We start from the raw sequence: 9,510 nt of genomic DNA, 5'->3' as shown, positions 1-9,510 counted from the left end.
GAGTGTGAAAAAATTACTCAAAAATTGAAAGAGGTATTTTATCAAACACTTGGTGTACATAAAAAGAAAAGCATATTAAATTGCAATAATAATAAAATCTATGACTACCAATTGCAATAAAATGATAATAATAACTCAATTAAACATCAATAAATATAAAATTATCAAATTGCATTAAATGAAAATAAAAAGTAACAAGAATTCATAAGCATAAAATCAATAAAATAAAGGAGATAACAAGTAAAACTAAGAGAACAAAGATGTAACAACAAGAAATTGTAAGGAAAACTAAATCAAAACAAGAATTAAAACCTAAATCTAAGAGAAAATTAACCTAATCTACCCTAATTCTAGAGAGAATAGAGAGCTTTTCTCTCTAGAATGTGACCTAAAACATGTTCTAAACTACCCTAATTGCTCCCCCTTTGTTCCCCCTTGAATTAGGCTTGAAATAGCTTTAGAAACGAGTTGGATGGGCTCTGGAAGCCCAAAAATCGCTGCCACAATTTTGCATTTAATGAAGTCACGTGCCAGGACTTGTGCATATGCACAGGTGTGTGCGTACGCACACTGGCCGAATATCATCTTGTGCGTACGCACGCATAGCGACCTTGAAAAGCTCCAAACTCCATTTCTTCATGAATTCTCCACTTTTGCATGCTTTTTCCTCACCTCTTCAATCCATATTTGCCTTGTTAGCCTGAAATCACTCAAAAAACACATCAAGGCATCGAATGGGACTAAAGTGAATAAAATTTAGCAATTATATGGCCAAGAAAGCATGTTTTTACTTTCAAGCACAATTTAGGAAGAAATCATGACACTATGCCATTTCAATGAATAAATGTGGGAAAAGTCAATAAAATCCACTCAATTATAGCAAATAAATAACATGAAATATGGATACATCACATCCCCACACTTAAACAATAGCATGTCCTCATGCTATACATCAAGAATGATACAAGAAAGGGGTACCAATATTTATTCAATGCAAGTAAACTACCTATATGCAATCTATCTAATGGCATGTAACTACTTGGTTAAAATAAATTAATTTTCAAGAATATATATATATATATATATATATAAACATAGGGGCTAAAGGAAGCACAACCAAGTCAAATCCACAATTGAATTGAGTCCTAGAAAAGAATTTATAAACTTGAAAGATAAGAAATAAACATAGGTGAAAAAATATAATTGAGCAATTGAACCCCTCACCGGATGTGTATACGCTCTAATGGCTCAAGTGTCTAGGGTTAATTCACTCAATTCTCCTCTAATCATGCTTTCTAAGATTCGTCTTTCATCTAACAATAAACAATTATTCAATGAATGCATGCAAATATCATGAGGACTTATCCATAGGTTGTAATGGGGTTAGGGTCAAGGTAAGGATGCATATGGTCAAATGAGCTTGAAATTTGAATCCTTGATTAACTTAAACTCTCACCTAACACAAATAAGAACCTATACAATTCAATTGCAAACCTAACTACCCATTCCTTACTTTTTCACATACTCATGCATTCTTTTCAATTCACATCCCATATGTATTGTTATTATTACTTTTCTTTGGGGTATTTTGTCCCCTTCTTATTACTTTTTTTTTCTTTTTCTTTTCCTTCTTTTTAATTTTTTTCTTTTTTTTTCAAACTAAAATATATACAAGAGCATCAATGCATATGGTTTAAATATTTAATACATGAGTATGTACCTAATTTCCAAGATTTTCAACAGAAATACAAAAATACACTTTTATCTCTACTGATGCACCAATATTTCGTGGTACATCTTGTGCTTAATTGAGTGGATTTTATCCACTAATCTCACACTTATTCATGTAAATTGCATGTTTTACATTTTCCTTCCTGATTTTGTGCTATGATTGAAAACATGTTTCTTTGGTCTTAATTTAGCTAATTTTAATCCTCTCTTATTTTCATTTGATGCCATGATATGTGTGTTAAGTGCTTTCAGGGTTCATAGGGCAGGAATGGCTTAGAGGATGGAAAGGAAGCATGCAAAAGTGGAAGGAATACAAGAAGCTGAAGGAACTGCAAAGCTGTCAGCCCTGACCTCTTTGCACTTAATCGATCATAACTTGAGCTACAGAGATCCAAATGAGGTGGTGTTAGTTGCGTTAGAAAGCTAACATCTGGGGCTTCGCAACAATATATAATTTGTTATGGTTGACCTGACGATCAGGGACACGCACATGCAAATCACGCGGATGCGCGCATCTACAAAATTTCCATCGGCGCGCATGCGCACCTAGCGCGTACGTGCACATGAGCTGCGACATGTACGTATCAAGAATTGACCCTAGCAATTTCTGGGCTGTTTTTGATCTAGTTTTTGGCCCAAAAAACACAGATTAGAGGCTACAGAGTGGGGGAATCAATCATCGAACACACAACTTCTCATTCACAATTTTAGGTTTTAGATGTAGGTACTAGAGAGAGAGGCTCTCTCCTCTCTCTTAGGTTTTAGGATTAGGATTTCTTCTTCCTCTCAATTCCATGTTAAATGTTCTTTTAATTTAGTTTCTCTTTTATTTGTTTATGAACTCCATGTTAGAATTGATTTCTTTAATTAATGCAATTTGAGGTATTTCATACTTATGATATTAATTTAGCTTTTTACATTCTTAGCTTGTGTTGAGTAATTGGAGACACTTGAGTTATCAAACTCCTTGTTGATTGAAAATTGGAATTCTTTGCTGATTGATTTGAATTCCCTTAACTCTAGTCTTTTCTTAGGAATTGACTAGGACCTAAGGAATCAAATTGATTTATCCACTTAACATACCTTCATAGTTAGAGGTTGACCAAGTGGGAGTAAAAGCCAATTCTCATCACAATAGATAAGGATAACTAGGATAGGACGTCCAGTTCTTATACCTTGCAAGGGTTTTCGTGATAATTAGTTTACTTCCTTGTCATTTACATTCCTTGTTCAAATATTTCAAAAACCCAAAAAGATACTTTTCTCATAACCAATTATAAGCACACTTCCCTGCAATTCCTTGAGAGATGACCCGACGTTTAAATACTTCGGTATCAATTTTATTAGGGGTTTGTTACTTGTGACAACAAAAACTTTTGCACGAAAGGATTCTTTGTCGGTCTAGAAGCTTTACTTTCAACAAGAACTTATTTGTAAAATTCTAGACCGTGCAAAAATCCGCTCCAAAGTAATTGATAATATCAATGCATATGAGTTGTACTTAAATTTAGGATGCAGGAATATGTGAAAAACACAGTTAATGGGAGGTTAGATTTGCATTTTAATTACATAGATTGTCTTAAGTTAGGTGGGAAGCTTAGGTTTATTAAGGATTCAGATTTTAGCCCACTTGACCAAATACAATCCTACCTTAACCCTAACCCCATTACGACCCTTGAAAGACCTCTTGATATGTGTATTGGTGCATTAAATTTCTATTGATTGGTAGAAGAAGAGCAAGTCTTAGAAAGCAAGGTTAGTAGAGAATTGAGAGAATCGAACCTTAAACACTTGAGTAATTAGAGTGTATACACTTCCAGTTAGGGTTCGAAGCTCGATTCCTTGTTCCCAACTTTCACGAGCTATTTTCTTTTGCAAGTTTACTTGTACCTTATTTTATGATTTGAATTAGTGAAATCCAATTCATATTTGTTCTTGAAAGGTTTATTTACTTTTCACCAAGTAGGTAAAAGCATTTTTGCATTTAACTGCATTCATACAAATAGGTTGCATTTCATACATCCTGCCATTTTGCCTTCACTCACTATAGTCTCTCTTGAGCTTAGCATGAGGACATGCTAATGTTTAAGTGTGGGGAGATTTGATGCACCACTATTTCATGGTACATCTTGTGCTTAATTGAGTGGATTTTATCCTCTAATCTCACACTTATTCATTGAATTCGCATGTTTTACATTTTCCTTCCTGATTTTGTGCTATGATTGAAAACATGTTTCTTTGATCTTAATTCTGCTATGTTTAATCCTCTCTAATTACCATTTGATGCCTTGATATGTGTGTTAAGATTTTTTAGAGATCACAGGGCCGGAATGGCTTAGAGGATGGAAAGGAAGCATGCAAAAATGGAAGGAATACAAGAAGCTGAAGGAACTACAAAGTTGTCAGCCCTGACCTCTTCGCACTCAAACCGTCATAACTTGAGCCACAGAGGTCCAAATGAGGCGGTTCTAGTTGCGTTAAAAAGCTAACATTCGAGGCTTCGCAACGATATACAATTTGCCATAGTGGCCATGCAGCTAGGTGACACGCACATGCACTTGACACGCACGTGCACATTCGCTAAAAGGCCATCGGTGCGCACGCGCACATGGCACGTACGCGCGACATGCGCGACGTACTGCGACTGTAGAGATCACTGGGGGCGATTTCTGGGCTATTTTTGACCCAATTTTCGGCCCAGAAAACACAGATTAGAGGCTACAGAGTGGGAGAATCCATTCATTCAATCACAGAACTTTTCATTCACACAATTTTAGGTTTTAGATGTAGTTCTCTAGAGAGAGAGAGAGGCTCTCTCTTTTTTTTTAGGTTTTAGGATAAGGATTTCTTTTTCTTCTCAATTCTAGGTTTATTGTTCTTTTAATTTAGTTTCTCTTTTATTTGTTTATGAATTCTCATGTTTAATTTGATTTCTCTATTTAATGGAATTTGAGGTATTTCATATTTATGATTTTAATTTAGCTTTTTACATTCTTAGCTTGTGTTGAGTAAATGGAGACACTTGAGTTATCAAACTCCTTGTTGATTGAAAATTGGAATTCTTTGCTGATTGATTTGAATTCCCCTAACTTTAGTCTTTTCTTAGGAATTGACTAGGACCTGAGGAATCAAATTGATTTATCCACTTAACATACCTTCATAGTTAGAGGTTGACCAAGTGGGAGCAAAAGCCAATTCTCATCACAATTGATAAGGATAACTAGGATAGGACGTCTAGTTCTTATACCTTGCAAGGGTTTTCATGATAATTAGTTTACTTTGTTATCATTTACATTCCTTGTTCAAACCTCTCAAAAACCCAAAAAGATACTTTTCTCATAACCAATTATAAGCACACTTCCCTGCAATTCCTTGAGAGACGACTCGATGTTTAAATAATTTGGTTATCAATTTTATTAGGGGTTTGTTACTTGTGACAACCAAGTTTTTGAACAAAAGGATTCTTTGCTGGTTTAGAAGCTATACTTTCAACGAGACTTTATTTGTGAAATTCTAGACCACGCAAGGAATCTGTTCATCAAAATGGCATCGTTACCGGGGAGTTGCAAACGTGTGCCTTATTATTGGCTATTGTAAATATTTGTTTTTGCTTATTTATTTGTTTTTAATTTTTATTAGCTACTATGAATTCTCACCCCTGTCGCTATGAGTTTGGTTCCAATGTTGTTGTAGGGAATGGAAGCTATAATGAGAACATACATCAAGTTTGGGACAACCAAAGATGGGAGGAGCCACAAGGATTTAATCAACCTTCTTGGCAACAACCTCCACCAATATACTATAACCAAAAGCCCTTCCAAGAGGCATAACAAGATAATGGCTATGGTGAACACCCTCTTGATTATTAATAACCACCACCATATGCCTATGGACCCCCTCCTTAACATAGCTCTCAACCCTACGCACAAGCCCCTTTTCACCATTCACCTTTATATGACCCTAACCCTTATCCACCATACCAACCACCATATGAACCATACATAGAACCACCACGTCAATATACACCATCTCCATATCCTTATCAAGAGGAACCACCTCCGTGTTATGAGCCATTTCTCCCAACAAATGAACCCTCCTATCCACCCCAAACCTCCATGGAGAACACATTTGCCTCTATCACTAGTCTCACCTCTACTCTTCAGGCTCTTATATCCCGCATGGACCAGTCCTCTACCTCGAATACTCAGCCCTCAAGCTCTGGTGCACTACCACCATCTATGGAAGAACATTCATGTTGATGTGTGGAAAACGATCCAACACAAAACTCACCGGCAAGTGTACCGGGTCGCATCAAGTAATAATAACTCACATGAGTGAGGTCGATCCCACAGGGATTGAAGGATTGAGCAATTTTAGTTTAGTGGGTGATTTAGTCAAGCGAATCAAGTTTTGGTTGAGTGATTTGTGTTTAACAAGATGTAAATGACAGTAAATGTAAAGGGGGAAGGGAAAAGTGCAGTAAATTAAAGAACAGGAAAATAAATTTGCAGAATCTTAAAGAACAAGAAAGTAAATGACTGAAACTTAAAGTGCAAGAAACATAAACTGCAGTAACTTAAATGGCAAGGAAGATAAATGGCTTGAATATAAAAGGGAATTGAGGACTGGGATTGCAGAATCTAAACCAAGAGAAAGTAGATTGCAACAATTAAGAGAGTAAAAATTGAATCAGAAGCAATAAGCATTCAAACAGAAAGGAAATAAAATGCAGCAGAGGTTCACAGAAGAACCAAAAGTAAAATTGGGTCCCAGGTCTCAAGAGACTAGGTAGCAGAGCCTAGATCTCTATTTGCCTTCCTAGATCCAAGTTAACAAAGCAATTGACAAGAATTAGAAGAGAAAGCAGTAAAGAAAATGTAAATGGATTCAATTATGCATAAAGAGAATTGAAGAGAATTTGAATGGGAATTGAGACAGAATTTCCTCAATTTCTCACACCCAAAACTCAGAAACACAAGAGTAGAATTGCCCAAGTAAGAATGAGGAAGGAGATCAGCCAATTCTCCCTTAATCCTCTGAGTGCTCGGTCAATTCTCTCAAGAACAATTACAAGAAATTCAAAGCTCCAAAGAAAGATGAAATTGAAAGTAAAGGTAAAATGTCAAGTAAAAGATGGTAAAGGTTCAAAAGTCAAGTAAAAAGTCCTAATTACATCAAACTAGCTTCTATTTATACACTTTCTATTCTTGGATTTTGGGATTTGGATGGGCTTTTAATTTGGTGAAGAAATGAATTCAAATGGATTTTTAATTTGAATTTTTGGCCCATTAAAAGTCACTCCCAGGAGGCTGCCCTGCCCTTGTGGAGGGCAGGGCAGAAAATTGGTGCATGGTGGTGCGTCCGTGGTGCGGCTGGTGCGGCCTTGTGCGAGTTTGGTGCGCCCTGATGCGTGGAACGCTGCCCTGCCCGCGCCAAGGGCAGGGCAGGAAAAGTTGGTGCGCCAGATTTGTCTTGGTGCTGCCAGAACATGTCATGGTGCTGCCAGAATCCAAAGTTGGTGCGCCAGAATTGAGCTTGGTGCATAGGATGCTGCCCTGCCCTCGCGGAGGGCAGGGCAGAAAAGATTGGTGCTGCCAGGAGAGGATCGTGGTGCGCCAGACGCTGCCAGGGACGAGACTTGGTGCGCCAGGATCGTGCGTGATGCGCCAGGATCGTGCGCCAATCCAAATGCTGCCCTGCCCGCGCCAAGGTCAGGGCAGAGTTCCCTCTTCCACGTCCCGTGTTCGAAACATGGCTGTGGCACAAATTCGATTAATTTCCTTGGCTTCTTGGCACGGCAATCATCCTTAGTTCTTGGCTTCCTCATGGTTCCTTGTTCGAGTCTTGTGGCATGCATGGGTGACATTTTCCCTTGAATTTCTTTCCTTGGAGAGCCCGATTCTGCCCTCCACAAGGGCAGGGCAAGGTTCTCTTCCTCTTGGTCTCAAGGCACATTTTGTGCTCTGCCCTTGTAGTGGGCAGGGCAGAGTTGCCTTCTCTTCTTGGTTCTCTTATGTTGCCCTCCTAGAGGGCAGTCTGCCCTTGTGGAGGGCAATGTTGCCTCCCCCTTAGCATGCGGCACGCTTCTTATTGCTTCGGCCACGCTTTCCTTTCCTTAGGCTACCACTTCTTAGGCCACGCTTTTCCTTTTCTTTTCTTTTCTTCACCTATAATAAACCAAAACAACCACTCCAAGTATCACTAAATTCAAGAGGCTTATAAATCAATTAAAGTTCAATTAAAATTAGCTTAAACCTCATGATTTATCATTAATTTCATGGTGGCTGCTTGATTTAGAAAAGTTATGCATTTTCACTCCAAATCACTTACTTAGGATGCAAGAAAGTGCATAAATGCTAACAAAACAAGTGAAATTAGCTTGAAAAATGGGTATATGATGACTTGTCATCACAACACCAAACTTAAATCTTGCTTGTCCCCAAGCAAGCCTCAAAACTAAGAGTAAATGAAATGAATAAGAAAAGGATATTTATCCTTATTATGCAGATAGCAGAACTTGATCTATGGGGCATTTATGCAAACAATGACAACTCAAGTTATTGTTCTTGTTACATAATATACATTTTGCATCAAAGGTTTGCTAAACTTGTTGTGATAAGACTCACTTTTTACTCACTCCCTTGCTAACTTTTCTTGGCTTACAAAGCTTAACAAGCTTATTATTCTTTTATAGGTTGGGTGTCAAATGCTGCAGCATAGCCTTTGGCTTTATTTTCTTTTCTTTTTGCTCAACATCTCTCCACCACAGACACTTGGCTCATTAATTCTTCCTAGGATCATTGATGCCCAACATCTCTTTGGATAACTAAATGTTCTGTATCCAAGTTGCTCTTTATTGTGGATTTTCAATTGGCCATCCCAAATCAGTTGATCTAAGTGACCGGGTTTCAAAATACCCCTTAGGATTTACTCATCCAAGCAGATCTTAGTACAAGAACACCACAGGCATATGTCCTAAGGTTCAAGCTATTGGTGTCCAACCTTTATTCTTTGTTTTTCTTGCCACTTTGGCTTTTTCTTTCCCTTTTTCTTTCTGTTTTTGTTACCAAGGGCTTTTTCATTATTGATAGGAGTTTCTATAACAGCAAGCTAACTCACACTTGAATGAGAATGATATTATGCAACAATTATTTCATGAGTCATGCATTTAATCAAACACATATACCACCACCAACTTCCATTCATACTTATGCAACATTGGATATTTTACTTTTCAATTCAAACCAAACTCTTTTATTTAAGCATATGGGAAACAAAACAATATTTAAACTAAGTGATGGATAACAAGCATTGTGCAGATTTAGCATTTTTAGCAAACAATTTCACTTGCAACTAGATAAACACTTTAGCAAGACAAACAATGGTTCCCATGTTCGAAACAATACACAGCAGCAAGGATTAAGTTCAGATATAACCTTTGAAGTTGCAGCCCTTTGATTCTTCCTTCTGTTGTGTTCTCTTTGAGTTAAAATGCATAGTGTCTTCAATTGTTGACTCATGTCCTACATAATCCTCAAAGTTGCTTGCTTCTCAAGCCCTTAATTATATGGTTAGTGTGTATAAACTGAGTGTGGCTCCAGGATTGATTTTTGGTGTAGGGACACCAAACTTAATTGTTTGCCACTACCTCAGATGTGACAAGTTAACCATAATTGAAACCATGTATCCTTGCTAAAGGTTAATGAAATTAAAGCTAGAAAATAATTCAACGGTTGAATAATGTGGTTGATTGCTTGGAGCTAGAATCATGCAGGAGGT

The sequence above is a fragment of the Arachis hypogaea genome, chromosome 6 (assembly GCF_003086295.3).
Source record: "Arachis hypogaea cultivar Tifrunner chromosome 6, arahy.Tifrunner.gnm2.J5K5, whole genome shotgun sequence".
NCBI lineage: Eukaryota > Viridiplantae > Streptophyta > Magnoliopsida > Fabales > Fabaceae > Arachis > Arachis hypogaea.
The sequence above is the reverse complement of the archived record's forward strand: the minus strand, read 5'-3'. Positions refer to the sequence as shown.